This window comes from Pelodiscus sinensis, chromosome 1 (genome assembly GCF_052426305.1).
Source record: "Pelodiscus sinensis isolate ZL-2025 chromosome 1, ASM5242630v1, whole genome shotgun sequence".
NCBI classification, from domain to species: Eukaryota; Metazoa; Chordata; order Testudines; family Trionychidae; genus Pelodiscus; species Pelodiscus sinensis.
Window position 1 is genome coordinate 284,015,587 of NC_143052.1, and position 17,940 is coordinate 284,033,526.

The window sequence follows — 17,940 nt, forward strand, 5'->3', positions numbered from 1 at the left end:
ACTTTCTGAGCACATGGAAAATTTGGCCAAAACCCATAAGTAGACATCCAGCTAACTAAAATGATGCCAGACCACAGGTCTTGCCAGGCCAGAGTGTGCTGGACTAGAGAGGTTTAACCTGTATAAACTGTAAAATACCACAGATCATAATTCCGTTAAAAAGAACAGCAGTTTCTTTTATATCACACACTTTGAGAAAGTGGATTATTTATCATTAGACTCTAATTCATTTGATAATTGTTTTTTGTTTTCATACCAACACTTGCCAGTCTCTCTGGCAGTATTACCCATAACCGAATGTTGGTATATTTAGCTGTTTCATTGCTCGAAGTTAATAAAGTCCATTTGTAGTCCAGTGGATTTTGTTATTTAGTAATAATATCTACATGTAAATACTTTTTCAGAAATACTGTTTTAAAATAGTAACATAATGGTCTTTTTATGAAGAATATTGAATTAACCATTATTTTGTAGTCATGATGGCAAAGCTGAGTGATGTTTATGAAGATTCTCATTTATATACTTCCTTTTTGAGTTTTCATTCAAAGATCCATAATGTCAGATCAGAAGAAGTAATTTCAGCTTGGACCAGATGATATTGTTACATACTAAAGAGCGAATCATCAGCAAAGATGGGTTGTAGATATAGCTTTAAATTCTATGGTAAGAGTACATTGTGGTTATTTTCCTAATCTCTAAAAATGATTGGTGCCATATGCCTTGAAATTGTTGCAATGTTGTTAATGTCTAAGAAATCTTAAAAAGAAACCAACTTTATGCATTAACCTTGCTGTATAGATATATTTAAAATTTACGAGAGTAAAGTGAAACCAGATGGACTGAGCAAAGTTGACAGCATCTTTCTGAGTGATGAAATTGCTATTGATTTATGACAAATGCCAGTAAAAGCAGGCAGGGACTGTTTTGTTGCTGTCAGACAAGAACTGAAAGTAGGCAGGTTTTGTTATCAATCATTTGTTGTCGGTGTAAGACAGTAGCAGGCTGTTATAATTGATTTGATGGCTCCGTATGACTTGAGCTCTAGTGGCCACCACAGTTTGTGGCAATGCACTGGTGCAGAGAATTGACATGGAAAGGAAGTGACATGACTTCTCAGAGGTAAAGTTATATGATTTAAAGGGATATGCTGATCACAACATTTCAGAAACCAGAATTTTGAGGGGCAATTGCTGATAGAATATGGTTTTGAGTTTAATCTGGTAGTATATTTTTTATACATTGTCTCATTCAGTAAATAGATACTTTATGGCCTTAAAGGATTTGCATGAATAAACACTTCATTCCCTCTCTGCTTACTGCCCCTCCCGCACCTTCTTTGCTGTGAATAACAACTGACATGGAATTGTTCTGATGGAAAGGGCTTGATTGTTAATTAACATACAGATTTCACATGCTGGGAATCTTTGTCCTGATACAGCATCAGTCCCAGTTCTGTCTGCAGTGAACATGTGACATGAATAACCATTCTAGTCTTCTCATAAAGATGCCTTTCTTTTAGTAAAACAGAAAACAAAAGTTAAGCAGTGGCTGTTTGTATAAGATTATTGGAGATATCTTAATTCTGCTGTGACAGCAATTATCCATATACCAATAACAAAAAGATTGTAGTTCTTTTGCCTTCTTTTTAGGTATAGTTTTTAAGTTCTCACTTTTTATTATTTTACAAATTGTAAATTAATTTATCCTACCGACCTCTCCATGTACAGATGAGACTCAGATTCTTAAAATATTCAAACCTCTTTTCAAGCCCAAGAGGCATTTAATATTTAGCCATATAAGAAACTGAGATTATGGAGCTACATTACTTCTCCTCCCTTCCAGATGTGCAATATGCTGCGTGCCAGTTGGCTACCGCTTTTCTGCCCCAGACTTGGCCGCATTTCAGTTACGGTGAACATACTGTTTGTTTTTGTAAGCCCTTTTGAATAACTGGAAATTTTATTTATATGTGTGTGTGTGTGTGTGTGTGTGTGTGTGTGTGTGTGGATATATAGATATAGATATATAGATATAGATATATATACGCAAAATATTTGTTTATTTTTGTTTATTGAAACCTCAGCATTGCTCTTCTGTGGTAGCTGTTATTAACTGATCTTTCTTACATTTAAATGTAATGTCTGTTAGCCAGGATGTTTTCCAGAAGTTGGGAATGAGCGATGGGATGGATCACATGATGATTAACTGTTTTGTTCATTCACTCTGAAGCACTAGGTGAACCATTGGTCTGATTCAGAATGGCCATTTTTATGTTAATTTCATTACATCCCTCTTTCTGTGGGGGAGAGGAAGTCTGTATAGTACAAAGACTTCTTATATGGTAATCTTCAAATTAAATCTATGAGGGGAAAATGTATTGCATGTTCGTTTTTCACGCTGTCCAAGTAATCAGAAATCAGTATGGATCTAGACATCCTGGGTTCCAATCATCTCAGTGATTTGATCATCAGTCATGAGTGGACTCACACCAGGGAAAAAGTTGGTCTACTATATACTTTGCCTAGCAATGGCTATTTCATTGTTTATGATTCTATTCCAATCTATCAGGCTAGAAGAAACAACAAAGAGTGCCTTATATAGACTTTACTGAGACGGAAGTTGGAGCTTTTCCATGATAGTTGATGTCTAGTTTTAATTTAGATGTGTTCCTGGAAAAAAGAGAGAGGCCAACTCTAATGGTGAAAGATGCTGATCAATGTAGATGAAGAACTGTGATCACTACTACCAACCAGCTAAGAATTGTGTATTTCCTATACATTTATTTGAATCCCATCTCCCTAATCTCCTGCCCCAGCATATTTGTTTATCTCATCCATTTTAGGGATGTTAAAAATGTGTATCTGTGTAAACGTGTAACCACTGAAATTTTTAGTGGCTACACATTTCCCTCAAGAGGGACAGGCAGGAGCTAGTGCTTTTAAACTGGCTCCCTGTGAGCACTGGTTCCTTTGCCCTCCTCCCCTCCCCAGATACCCCTGATAGAAAGGCAGCAACTCTGGGGACAGACTGACTCCCCTCAATCACCTCTCCCATCTGCCTCTCCTCCCCACACTGCTGCCTCAGTGAGAGGCCAGAGTAGGTGGATGGGGTAGGGGGGTAGGCAGCTTCGCAGAAGTCAGCACGTGTGGGGAGCCTGCTTAAAAGCGAGCTCCCCACAGGCACCAGCTCCCACCTGCCATCCTGCACTGCTACCTCTTTGGGAGGCGGTGCCAGGTGGCTATGCGGGAACCAGCATGCTTGGGGAGCTTCCTGACTGGGCAGGGCTGATTAAGCAGCTGCGGGTTGTGCTGCCAGGCAGCGTAGAGGGGACCTTGATCCTATTATTCTACCAAGAACATTATCTGGAACCTCCTTCGCACTCACTCTACCAGAGCTAGAGCCACATCAGTAGCCTTTCTCAAAGACATACCTATCATTGATATTCATAATAAAGCAGCTTCCTGGACATCACTCAATACCTTTACTAAACAATAAGAATTGGAGAAACGGCTGACAACGTTCACCTTGGTCGCTAAGTGTTATCCATAGTCCTTTAAACAACTGGCAATGCTATATAGTCACCTAAAGTGGTGCATTCATAGGGACATTGAAGACAAAGGAGAAAAAGTACTAGTAACAAGTCGCCTGTACAGTAACTGAGGTTCTTTGAGAGGTTTGTTGTTCCAGGTGCTCCTTTACCCCCATTCCACTGTATGCTTCAGTGTTTCTCTTTGATCCTTTACGGCAGAGAAGGAACTGAGGAACAGTTGGTTGAGTATGCAGGATAGCTTCTTGGAGTAGCATGAGATGGCTGCCACATGTGCACACCCAACCAGAACATTGCTACAGGTTGTACCTCCCCTAACCGGGACTCTCTGGTCTGTCAACATATGTGGTTCCTGGACCGCAGAGCGCAGGTATAGGGAGGTTGGGCTGTGGGGCAGGAGTGACGGGAGGGCACGGAAACTCAGCCAGGAGCCAGGGCATGGAGAGGCACAGTATGGAGTTCTGGTCCCTACAGCCAGGTGGTAGCAGGGGCCCTGCAGTGGCAGCTGTCGAACTTGGGACAGCAGCGGCAGCCGTGGCACTCAGGGATAGCAGCAGCAGCCATGGAACTCTATCCTGAGCTGCAGAGCTCTGGCCTCGGTGGCAGTCAGGGAGCAATAGGGCTGGGCTGGAGCCCTAGCCAAGGACAATAGAACAGCACAGGCCATGTTAGGAGGGACCTTCCCTGGTTCAGCAAATCCCCTCTTTCGGGACCAGTCAGGTCTCAAGGGTTCTGGACAAGTGAGGTTCAACCTCTAGTACAGTTCTCCGAATAGAAGCACAGGGGCACAAAAACACCTAAAGTTAAACACCTTCAGGGACAAATCTCCCAAAGAATCTAAGTTACTTCACAGGTGAGTAACTTTCTCATGTAACTGACTATCATACTACTCATTTCTAACAACCCCATAAGGAATACCTTGCTTATGAAAGCTGCTCGTGACCAACACACCAGCGATTCACATTTCTTGCTTGGTTTTGGCAACTCAGCTCACTGGAATAGGATACCATCTATTGCCCAGGCCCCTAGTCTAACCCGAGAGGAAGACAGAAACTTCAGAAACTTTTTCCCATTCAGCACTACTCCACTGATTTCTCTTTGGGAACATATGTGTGGAATTATTACAACTGTAATCTTAAGCAAAACTAGGAGTTATTAATAACCTAGAGAAAATGAAATTTAAAGTATGTCTAACATGCTTCCCATAAATTAAATTGGATAACTTATATTTCTTAACCAATCTTCTTTCTCTAGTCACCCTTTGGTCATCCTACCTTGCTGACTACATATCACTGTGTCTCTCATTAAATCCTTTCAGCTGGGTCACTTGATCTGTTCTATCAGCACTATGTTAAAGTGTATTAAGGAACTTTTAGTGATTGGTCTATATATCAACTAACTAATACACATTGGTGCACATTAGAAATCACACCCTCAAATGTGCATTATCCCATGGTTCAGAGAAGCCCTTGGATTGACAGGGTTTTTTTTTAAGTCCTGTACTTACGAGATGCACCTATAACTAGACCGATTAAGAGCCATCACAGGAGCAGGAAGGAAAGATGGCCGGGAGTTCAAAGATCACCAACCACTTTCTCTGCTGCAACAGAAACATATTTGCATTGGAGGGAAGAAGAGTACAAAGCTGGAGTCATTCCGATTTTCCCATCCCTGTTGCTTCCGCCCTCTATACCCCACTTTACATTAGAGTGTTGTCCTCTTCAACTTCCTCAACTGGACTCATATTTTAAGATGGGAAGCATCATACTTGGAGAAATTCATCTATAGTTGAAGTTGCTAAAATTGCTATCACTAAAGAAACAAAAATACTGCTTCAACATGAGTTCATTAAAACTTTTAAATAAATTTTAACCCAAATGGAAAATTTCCTTAGTCAATACCTTCTAACACAAACCTGGGAAGATGGCTTTCCTGTTTGTTCAGTAAATCACCATGTTAGGTATAGTATGTTTTCTATGAATGACACTTTATTTGTAGCCCATAGGATGATTGTTCTCAATGCATGGAGTCCACCTTCTCCTACTCTAGACCACTGGTCGTATTTTGTTCAAAATAGTCTTCCTGGTATATAATATTCTATTCTTGTGTTTGCTACATGATTTTTCTTGATAATAAATCAAAACTTTTTGAACGATGTACACTCTTTGACTAGGATGAAAACATCTGAGAGCCTTTAATTTGGTTTTAGCTTACATTTCATGAAACCAAAACCAATTATCATGTATAGATAATTTCTTCTTGTTTCTTTTATTTCTAATTTAAATGCCCCCTCCCTTTTTTAATGTAATTGAGGGAGCTATAGTACTGCAATACCATGTCTTGTCCTTTATAGTTTGCCTCAGGAGAGTTTAAAGGAACAATTTTAACTTGAAATCTAGTTTTAGGCTGTACACCTGCACAAGAGTGCACTATTGCCTGTTTTTGTGGTTTTATAATCACATTTTTTATGTTCAAAAAAGGTTTTTCTTTTCCCACCACTTCATCAAAAACCAACAAAAAAGAGGAAGCTGGCAAACTTCTTAAGTAAAGGAAACTATATACAAAATGCTTTCAAATTCATGAAGTAAATACACTTTATTACACTAATCTAAAGTGTTACGGGTAACAATAGTTGTTACTTTTGCAGCGATTAATGTGATTTTTAAATTGATTGTGTCCCTCTAAATTAGTTACTTCTCACTACATGTGTTCTTTGTTAATGCTTTCAAATAATATGGATTAAATCTCTGTTGGATAGGGTAGTATAATTTTAAGTGTTGATTTTCAAGGAGTCTAAGGTAGCCAGTAATCCAACTCTGAATAAAAGATCCTGTGAGCTCGACACTTTGCACCCTCATATTGCTTTGAAAACCCAAGGCTTAGTGGCCAATATGTTGGTATCTTTAGAGTAAACAGGTAGGGGAAAAAAATTGGTATTTTCACTTTCATATCATCAGCCCTCACAGAGAGAGCACTGATCACAACACATCATGTGGGTTGTTCTAGCCAGTTTTTTAATTATTAATTGGCCAGGCTGTTAATAGCACCAGGAATCCAGAGAGCATAGCACACCTGAGCCTAGTACCTCTCAGCGATCCACCAGCCTCAGCTTCCCTAGGAACTGGGATTGCAGGCATGTCCTACCATGCCCAACCATTTTCATCTTAATTCTGTAAAAATAAAACGTGATGTATACATTTCCTACACCCAGCATGCATGTGCATATAATGTGTACATGGAATCCCAAAAGGGAATTAAAAAAAAATTAGAAGACCACATAGTTTCCTATTGCAGAAGATCTCATTTCTAATCTTTTTGGGGTTTTGGTTGTCTTCACAATTATAAGGGGAGAACACTTAGGCTTTTAGAGAGATTAGTCCTTTTTTCCCCTCTTTTTTAAACTTCATTTCTTCTAATCTTATAACACTCAAACTGCACATAGGTTTTTCCACAAGGTGGAACTGAAGTTTTTCTACTATGTGCATTTCCTGTAAATGTTAAAAAAAATATCCTGTTGAAATCCAACTAGCAGAAAACTAAAACTACACATTTTGCTGTGGCTGCACAAGTTTACCTATATAACAAAAAGAAGGAAGAGAAAATGTCCTTGCCTGGTGGCTCCCACTTGAAACAGAGAAAATATTTTTCATTCCTCAGCACTGATGCCAAAGAATTCTTACATAAAATATTGATGCAAGATATAGGTAGCAAGGTTGATCCAGTAGTCAAAGTACTAAACTGAAACTCAGGACACCCAAATTCAATTCCCTGCTTCCTGTATGATCTTGGGCAAGTCATTTAGTTTCTCTGTGCCGCAGTTCCTCCTTTGTTCAACTAAGGATAAATCCTATCTGGGTGTTCTAAGGTTAAACTAGTTAATGACCATGAGGCACTCAGATATTACAATAGTGGGAGTCATACAAGTCACTAAGCTAGACAGGGTCTTATTGAAAAACAATTTTATTTAGTGCCACTAATTGATAAGACTATTTAACGGGAGCTTTTTCTACATCTAAAATCAATATTCTCATTGACGGGATGGTGCCTGGTGAATGTTGTATATGATTTTTGTGCATGTTACTATCTACTTTCTTTCTCTTTATAACTAAAATTATAGCAGTTATTGTCTATTCTCCTTCGTATTTAGTAAAGAAGCATGGGAAGTTCATCTGATTTTTCTGCTCTTTTTCTTAGACACTTTATAGCTTGGGACGGATTCTCAAAAATGCATGACACCCAGCAGTTCGCATTGTTTTTATATGAGAACAGTTCTGAAAATCTGATCCCAAATTTGATGCAGTCAAATCGTTTATTGTGAAGAGGAGGATGTGTAATCATTTAAGCACATGGCATTGTATTTATATAGTACTTTAATTATTTCTGAGTTCATATGAATTATGCTAACTTGTGTGTATTTCTGAAGCATATTTTTATAATGAGTATAGGTGTAGACTGTAAAATTCATGAGATACATGGTTGCATTTAGTATGTCTACATAATATATAACATGATTGTGGTGGTGTTCATAGTTTGCAAGGCCAGAAGGGACCATTCTGATTATGTAGTCTTACCTGCTGTATAACATTGTCATTGATGGAGATTCCAACATGACCCTTGTTAAATTGTTCCAATTAATTACTCTCACTTAAAAATGTATGCCTTGTTTGAATTTGTCTGGCTTCAACTTCCAGACAGTTTTCTCTGCCAGATTCATTTGTTCACCAATGTAGCTAGACTGTAATTAAATCAGCTCTTACCCCTCTGTTTGTTAATCTGAAAAGATTCAGTTCCTTGAGACTATTGCTATATGGTATCTTTTTTAATTCTTTAATCATGTCCATGACTCTTCTTTTGAACCCTCTTCAGTTTATCAACATCTTTCTTGAAGTATGGACACTGAAACTAGACACAGTATTCCCGCAATGAGTGCAAATACAGAAGTAAAATTTACTTCTACATACCTACTTGAGAATCACCTATTTATATACCTAAGAATTACATTAGCCCTTTTGGCTACAGTGTTGCACTAGAAGCTCATGTCCATCTGATTATCTGCCATGACCGCCAGATCATGGCAGACAATCCCTGCTTTCCACTGCTCCCTGCCCCCCACTTTCTGCACATGATTTACATTGTTTGCCCCTAGATTAATACATTTATATTTAGATTTAGCTGAATTAAAATACATATTTTTCCTTAAGTCCAAGAACATATCTGTGTGAGATCCTACTAGAAATATACCTTTTAGTAATGTTTCCCTGTTTCCAGTTGCGTTTGGAGACCTTTCAGTTACCCAAAATGTGTTAAAATGGTTATGTCTACACTACAGCATTATTTTGAAATATCTTATTTCGAAATAGTTAATTAGAAATAAGTTATTTTGAAATAATGTGTCTATGCACAAAATGCATTTCGAAATAGCAAGTCCACACTGAGTGGACTGTGAATCGCATTAAGGCAAGCCGGAACCAGTTCTGGCAGGGTACCAGGTCAGGACTTACTATGTGGGGCTGCTGCCTGAGGCTAACTGAGATCTGTGCTTAAAGGGCCACCCCGCCCTCCCCAAGTTAGCTGGTTCTCAGGTTTCCCTTCTTGATTGGAGAAGGGAAGAGAGAGGGGAGGGGGAAGCAAGGGGAAGAAGGGGGAGGGGAAGCTCAGGGGTGGGGTCTCGCCGGGCCAACTGTCTCCCAACACCGCAGATGCAGGGGCCTTAGCGTCCCCAGAGGGATGGGGAGGGGATGGAGGGTGTGGAGGGAGAAGTGGAAGGGGGAGAAGGTGTGCGGGGAGGAGGACCAGTAGCTGGGGAGGCAGCAGGCGCTGGAGCAGCAGGAGGCAGCATGCTCTGCACCAGGGTCTGCAGGTGTTGGTAGACAGCACGACCCTGGGCAAGCTGCTCCAGCCAGAGCTCCAGGTCTTCTTGCACCCAGCTCTGGAGGGTGCAGTGCAGGGCTCGCAGTGCCCCCAGGTGCTGCAGTCAGTACCCCTCCACTGCACGGTGCGCAGCCCTCTGGTGCGGGACCATGTCCCGGGCGGGGTAGCATGCCCTTCACGTGCAGCTGTGGAGAAACAAGAGAAGTGGTCAGTTCTCCCTGGGGACACAGTGGGTGAAGCCCATCTCCCCTCTGCAAGGTGAGGATGACCATTCCCTGCACCATCAGAGCCATTGCACACAGGCCATGTCCTGCTATCCTGGGAATGGTAGCTGCCCCGAGACCACACCCATGCCCCTGTGCTATGTATAGTATGGCTGAGGTTGAGGGGAGATATCCCCTGCCTCTGTGTAGAATGGCCTTGTGGAGGGAGGGCGTCCTGCTGTGTCCCACCCCAGGGTCAGGAGCATGTCATGTCTCTTCACATACACATGTGGCTAACAGGCCAAGGTCTCTGTGTGGCAGCCAGCTGGGGCCACGTGCCCAAGGGTGGCATGGCACACGATCCATTGTCTATAGCCAAGCCCTTCAATACAACCGCATCTCCTCTAATCCCACTGACAGAGACCAGAAGCTTCAGGATCTCTACCAAGCATTTATAAATCTCAACTACCCACCCAGAGAAATAAAAAAGCAAATTGAAAGAGCCAGACGAATACCTAGAAACCATCTACAGACCGAAGAAAACCAACAATAGAACACCACTTGTCATCACCTACAACCCCCAACTTAAACCTGTCCAACACATTATCAATAAACTACAGCCTATACTGGAACAGGATACCATACTCCAAGAGGCTCTGGGAGACAGACCCATAGTCTCCTATAGACAACCACCTAACCTCAAGATGATTCTTACCAACAACCACAGGACATACCACACTAATACCAACCCTGGTACCTTCCCTTGCAAGAAACCCCGTTGCCAGCTGTGTCCACATATTCATTCTGCTGATACCATTATTGGACCGAACCAAGTGAGTTATAAGATCAAGAACACACATTCCTGCGCATCCAGAAATATAATTTATGCTATCATGTGCCGAAAGTGTCCGTCTGCTATAGAATCATAGAATAATAGGACTGGAAGGGCCCTCTAGAGGTCATCGGGTTCAGCCCCCCACCCTCAAGGCAGGACCAAGCTCCGTCTACACCATCCCTGACAGATGTCTATCTAACCTGTTCTTAAATATCTCCAGAGAGGGAGATTCCACCACCTCCCTTGGCAATTTATTCCAATATTTGACCACCCTGACAGTTAGGAACTTTTTCCTAATATCCAATCTAAGCCTCCCCTGCTGCACTTTAAGCCCATTACTCCTTGTCCTGTCCTCAGAAACCAAGAGGAACAAATTTTCTCCTTCCTCCTTGTGTGACACCCTTTTAGATATTTGAAAACCGCTATCATGTCCCCCCTTAATCTTCTTTTTTCCAAACTAAGCAAGCCCAGTTCATGAAGCCTGGCTTCATAGGTCATGTTCTCTAGGCCTTTAATCATTCTTGTCGCTCTTCTCTGTACCCTTTCCAATTTCTCCACATCTTTCTTGAAATGTGGCGCCCAGAACTGGACACAGTACTCCAGCTGAGGCTTAACTAGTGCAGAGTAGAGCAGCAGAATGACTTCATGAGTTTTGCTTACAACACACCTGTTGATACAACCTAGAATCATATTTGCTTTTTTTGCAACAGCATCACACTGTTGACTCATATTCAACTTGTGGTCCACTATGACCTCTAGATCACTTTCCGCCATGCTCCTTCCTAGACAGTCGCTTCCCATCTTGTATGTATGGAACTGATTGTTCCTTCCTAAGTGGAACACTTTACATTTCTCTTTATTAAACCTCATCCTGTTTACCTCTGACCATTTCTCTAACTTGCTAAGGTCATTTTGAATTATGTCCCTATCTTCCAAAGAAGTTGCAACCCCACCCAGTTTGGTATCATCTGCAAACTTAATAAGCGTACTCTCTATCCCAATATCAACACCATTGATGAAGATATTGAACAGTACGGGTCCCAAAACAGACCCTTGCGGAACTCCATTTGTTATCCCTTTCCAGCAGGCTTTAGCACCATTAACAACAACTCTCTGACTACGGTTATCCAGCCAATTATGCACCCACCTTATCGTGGCCCTATCTAAGTTATATTTGCCTATTTTATCAATAAGAATATCATGCAAGACCGTATCAAATGCCTTACTAAAGTCTAGTATTTTGGACAAACGTCTCAGACACTTTGCCAAAGGATTAATGCCCACAAAACAGATATCAGACAAAATCACAAAGAAAAAACTATTTCTTGCCATTTCAACCAGAAAGGACACTGTCTCAACGACTTAACCACCTGCATTCTGCTACAAAGACCTTATACATCTGCACTTGAAAGGGAATCCTCTGAACTGTCATTCATGTTAAAATTCGACACTCTCCGGGGGGATCGAACAAAGACCCCAACTACCTTACCCATTACCAAGATAGCTTCCCCAATTATCACCTCTAATACCATTAGCTCACAGACACTTACCTTCCTTCCTTCCGCTCCCCCCCCCCCCCGCATTCCCCTTCTGTTCTGAAATGTGATTTGTCCTTTTCATATGTGTTCATTTTTTTAAATTGTATCCTTTGGTATATATGGTTGTGACTATTTTCTTCCCCTTTTTATCTGAGGAAGTGGGTCTGGCCCACGACAGCTCATCATCTAATAAACCATCTTGTTAGTCTTTAAAGTGCTACATAGTCCTGCATTTTGCTTCAGCTACACCAGACTAACACGGCTACATTTCTATTACTGCTCACAGGTGGCTGTGTGATCCATGGTCACCAAGGCCTGCACACGCAGTCCCTGGTCTCCGTCCCCGCCCCCCCAAAAAGGGGACAGTGATGGCACTCACATGTTGTTACCTTCCCGGGTGACACTGGTGACGGGTCTGCTGAGATGGCTCGGGGGTCCTGGCTGCGTGACACACTCCCTCTGGGCTCCTGTGGCTCCTGGCGCTCCTCTTCCATGCCCTGGTCAGGGCCCTCTGCTCCAGGATCAATGACCCCTGGAGTGGCATGGACCGTCCTGACCCCAGAATGCAGTCCAGGATGTCAAAATAGGGGCAGGTGTTTGCCCCTGTGTGGGAGCTGCCCCGTGTGGCCCTAGCATAGGCCTGCCGCAGCTCCTTCAGTTTTATGTGCACCTGCTCCTAGGTGCGAATGTGGCCTTTGGTCTCCAGGCTGTCAGCCATCCGTCTGTAGACACCCATGTTCCTCCGTCTAGTGCAGAGATCATGGACATTGAAGGCATCCCCCCAAACCTCAATCAGGTCCATGATCTCCGCACTGGACCAGGAAGGTGCCCGCCTTCTCCGACCCCTGGCAGGCTCCTGGGAGCTGGGGGCCTGGGCCCGGGGAGCAGTGGAGGGCTCGCTACTTAGCTCATAGTGGAGCCACTGGATCAGGGGCAGCAACTGTTGTCTCTGTGCTGGCAGGCTTGGAGCTGGCACAGGCACTGTGGCCAGAGTCTACCTCTTTAAGGGCTCCGGGGCTGGGGGAGAGGAGAGGAGTTTTCCTGGTTTGGCCCAGAGTGGCCACCAGGGCACACTGGGAAGGGCTGAAGGCCGCCTATTTCGAAATAAGCATCTACACAGCACTTATTTCGAATTAGCTATTTCGAATTTGGCGTTATTCCTCGTAGAATGAGGTTTACCAAATTCGAAATACACGTTCTGCTATTTAGAATTTATTTCAAAATAGCAGTTTGTGTCGACGCTAGGAAAGTTATTTCGAAATAACAGCTGTTATTTCGAAATAACTTTGCTGGGTAGACCTACCCTTAGGGTGTGCCTTGTTAATTTTATATCTTTCTAGTTTTTTAATTGGCGTCATGTAGTACCAGGTCAAACACTTTACAGAAATCTACATTCATTACATCAGTACTATTACTTTTATCAACCACATGTGTAATCTCATCAGAAATAGATATAAAGTTAATTTGACAGGATCTATTTTTCATAAACCTATGTTGTTTGGCATTAATTATATTACTCTCCTTTAATTCTTTATTAATCAAGTCTTGTGTTAGTAGTTCTATTATGTTCCCTAAGATCAATAGCAGACTGATAGAACTATAATAACCTTGGGTCATCCTATTTAGCTTTTTTCAGTATTGGCACAACATGAGGTTTCTTTTAGTCTTCCTAGAACTTCCCTTGTGTTCCAAGTTTTATTGAAAATCAGATACATTAGTGGTCCTGCAAGCTGCTCATATGGTTCTTTTAAAACTCTTGGATGCAAGTTATCCAAGCCTGCTGATTTTAAAATATCTAACTGCAGTAACTTCTGTTTAATGTCTTCCTAAAAAAGTAGTAGAATGAAAAAAGTATTATCATAGGATATGGTTATATCATCCATGTAGTTCCTCAAATACAGAAGAGAACTAAACACTTTTGCCTTTTCTGCATTATTATAATTCTAACATTACCACCTATTACTGGACAAATAATACCATTATAAGATTCTTTATTGATCTTATTATTGATCTTCTTATTCTTAAGGTTGCAGGCAAAATATCTTTCTCCTTGTGCCCCTTTGATTCCCATACCAATTTTCCTCAATCCCTACCTTCCGATTTATTATTGTTATTTATATTAATTACCGTCAACTTCCCCTTTCTTCCACTTTTTTAAATTTTACTTTTATAGCTGCCTTCACTTCTCTAAATGAGATGAGTTTTTTAAGCCAATAAAGCCTTCTTCCTCAATTGTGAGTTTGTGACATTTGGGGCATCGGGTAAGGTGTTCTTAAATTACTCCCAATTATTGTTCAAGTTTTTCTGATTAAATTCTTCCTCCCAACTAATTTAACTGATAATTGTTCTGTGCTTCACTCTGTTTATGTGTTACAAATGAGATCAAGTCATGACCATTTATATCAAAATGGTAAAAAAAAAACCACCATGCCCCTGAATGACACAGGTTTTAATGATGAAAATGCTGGTATGGATAGTGCTATGTTAATGAAGACCACTCTCCTGATGACAAAATTAGCATCCCCTGTTCATGGTGCTTTTATTTTGTCTCTGGAAGAGCTGTCCTACAGAGACAAAGGGTACGTCTAGACTACATGCCTCTGTCGCCAGAAGCATGTAGATTAGGCTACCAGACATGGTAAAATGAAGCGGCGATTTAAATAATCGCCGCTTTATTTAAATTTACATGGCTGCCGCACTGAGCCGAGAAACAGCTGATTAGCTGTTTGTTGGCTCAGCGCGATAGTCTGGACGCGCAGGTGGCGACATCAAAGGTATTTGTCGACCACCCAGATATGCCTCCTGGCATGAGGTTTACCTGGGTGGTCGACAAATACCTTTGATGTCGTCACCCGCGCGTCCAGACTATCGCGCTGAGCCGACAAACAGCTGATCAGCTGTTTGTTGGCTCAGCGCGGCAGCCATGTACATTTAAATGAAGCGGCTATTATTTAACTCGCCGCTTCATTTTACTATGTCTGGTAGCCAAATCTACATGCCTCTGGCGACAGAGGCATGTAGTCTAGACGTAAAGAGCAGCACCACAGCAGACCTTACAACAGCAGGGCTGCAGCAGTACAGCTACAATGTTGTAATGTGTGCAGTGTAGACATAGCCTTAAAGTTAATCATCTGTCCACACTGGGGATAAATTTGGTGTGATCTTAAGTCAACCTCTGTCAGGGTTGAGTGAAAAGATCTTCCCCCTTCTCCATCCTAAGACTTCTCTTAGCAAAGGGGAAGCAAATGAACCTATCCCTGTGTGATTTGGCTGGATTTTTGTTAATCCACTCCTGCAGTTGATAGCAAGCTACAACAGAGAGCATAAGAATGGGTCTTCCAACAGATGCCTCTTTTCAGGTCTCTCTCCCTATTCCCACTGCTGTAACTCTGCCCTACCATGTCATTATATCAGGCTAGTTGGGGAAGGTCAGCATATAGAGGGAGGGAGAGAGGAGAGAAAAGACCTGAATGAGCTAATTGAATGCTGCAACAAAGAGCGATTGTCATCTTAATCTTAAATTTTCATTCCTTGGTCAGAGGAAGGAAGCAGGCTTGCAATGTTTACTCTTCTTCGAGGGCTTGCTTATTTTATTCATTTAAATATTTTACCCCACCTTTCTATTTAAAATATTCAAGGCGGCTTACAAAAACAACAAAAATACAAATATATATTTTAAAAAAACAAACATGTACACAGATGTCAGAGCTTTTTTCCCCAGCGGTACCCGTTGGGCCAGCCATGCAGCCCCTTGGAGTGGCATCGCTATATCATCACATATATACCCCTGCTGACCCGCCACCCCTCAATTCCTTCTTCCTGCCCATGACAGTAGTTGGAGCATCTCTGACTTCTCTGCAAGTCTACCCTCAGCCTTTGTGTACATCAGGGCTACTCAACACACGACCCATGGCCCATTTGTTTGCGGTCCACCGTGCGATTTAAGTTTACGTGGGGCTTAACACGTGGCCCGTGGGTGGGATCTTTTGAACATGTCTTCCACTGGGAACATGCTCCACAATGGCGAGGCATCTTCCTGGCAGGGTGAGAATTGAAAGACACAAGCAAATAGGCTGGCTGGAACAGACAAGTACAGTGTGTCAGCATTTCTAGCCTCCAGGGAGGAGGTACTGGGAGCACCGGGGCATTGTGGGAAGTGCTGGCTGCTTAGCCTTGTGAGCAAAGCCTAAGAGGTGGTAACTGGCTCACACTGGCCACGTATGGGCCTGCTGCCGTGGCTTAAGGTTTAATCTTTGTATGCATGCCTGTCAGTGTGAAAGACCCTATTTGCATATATTTGTACATATATTTGCATGTATATTCAACCACACTTAAGTTGCAGCCCTCAACGTGTAGTGAGAGTATCATTGTGGCCCCCAGGGCTTCCAAAATTGAGTTGCCCTGGTATAATAGTTGTATAGTTGTTTTACTGTTCTAGTACTTAGTAGTTAATTAGTTGATAGTTGTTAGCAGCAGGAGCTCCTGTTTTGTCTCTCCCCTCCTGGGGAGTGGATGTCGGGGATACATGGGTTTATCTTGTGGTCCTCCCATAGTGGTGTGGGGGCCATAGAAGCCACCATCCCACTCATTCTGGAGTATCTCGTAGCGCTCAGGCAGCAGGGTCTGTCTACCTCATCAGTATGAGTCCTTTTGGAAGCCATTTTTACTTTTCGCCCAAGGGAACAGGGCAGAACAATGTTTGCAAGAATTCCAGTCAAGCACTTCCTCAAGGAGATAGACAGGTTGTACCCCGATGTCAATCACCTCTTTCCACCCTGGGTCCTTAACTTAGTCCTAACAAGGCTTATGGGCCCCCTGTTTGAACCCCTAGCCACATGTTCCATCAGACACCTCTCATGAAAGGTCACCTTTTTGGTGGCCATAATGTCGGCTAAGAGAGTATCAGAATTGAGGGCCCTTACATCAGAGCCCCTTATACTGTGGTCTTTAAAGACAAGGTCAAATTGCATCCCCACCCGGCATTTCTTCCCAGAGTTGTCTCCTAGTTTCATATGTCTCAGGACATATATTTACTAGTGTTCTTCCCAAAGTCGCATGCTACGCCTAAAGAGCAGGCCTTACACTCACTTAACATCAGTAGAGCCCTGGTGTTTTACGTAGCAAGAATGAGACCATTTTGCAAATCAACTCAGACTTTTATACCCATAGCTGAGAGGAAGGGCTCCCAGGTATCAGCCCAAAGATTATTCTCCTGGATCACATCCCTGCATTAAAGTGTGCTATAACCTTGCCAACAGGCCAGTGCCTCCTCTCACTGCTCATTTTACTGGGGCACAAGCCTTATCTGCAGCTTTTTTAGCACAGGTGTCCATCCTCAATATCTGTAGAGCAGCCACTTGGTCATCAATTCACATGTTCACCAGTGACTATGCCATAGTGCAGCAGGCCAGGGACAATGCAGTCTTTGGTAGGGATGTTTTGCAGTCCATTTCCAATTAGTCTCCAACCCTGCCTCCAGTGGTAGAGCTAGGGAATCATGTCATAGAATGGACATGAGCAAGCTCTCGAAGAAGAAAATAAAACAAATACTTACCTCTCTTAAATGTTGTTCTTGGAGATGTGTTGCTCATGTCCATTCTAAATCCCATTTGCCTCCCCTTCATCAGAGATTCTCAGCAAGAAGGAACTGACGGGGTAGAGGGCCAGCAGGGGTGGTATATATGTACCGATACAGCGGCACCACTCCATGGGGCTCTCTGGCTGGCCCAATGGGTATTGCTGAGGGGAAAAGTTCCGAAATCAGTGCACCCAGTATGTGCACGCCTAAGGTTGCCAGGTGTCCGGTATTGACTCAGACAGTCCAGTATTTTCGCCTCCTGTCCAGTTAAAAAAAGTTCAGAATATATGGACACCGACAATGTCTGGTATTTTCTAATGTTTTTCCCTGCTACAAGGCGAAAATACTGGACACCTGGCAACTTTGCT

General features: G+C 42.4%; 1 protein-coding gene across 2 annotated transcripts in view; it reads left to right on the forward strand.

The window, feature by feature from the left end:
- The window catches only part of DIAPH3 (diaphanous related formin 3), a 463,148-nt gene that overhangs the window by 377,357 nt on the left and 67,851 nt on the right, over positions 1-17,940 (forward strand). The window lies entirely within an intron of this gene.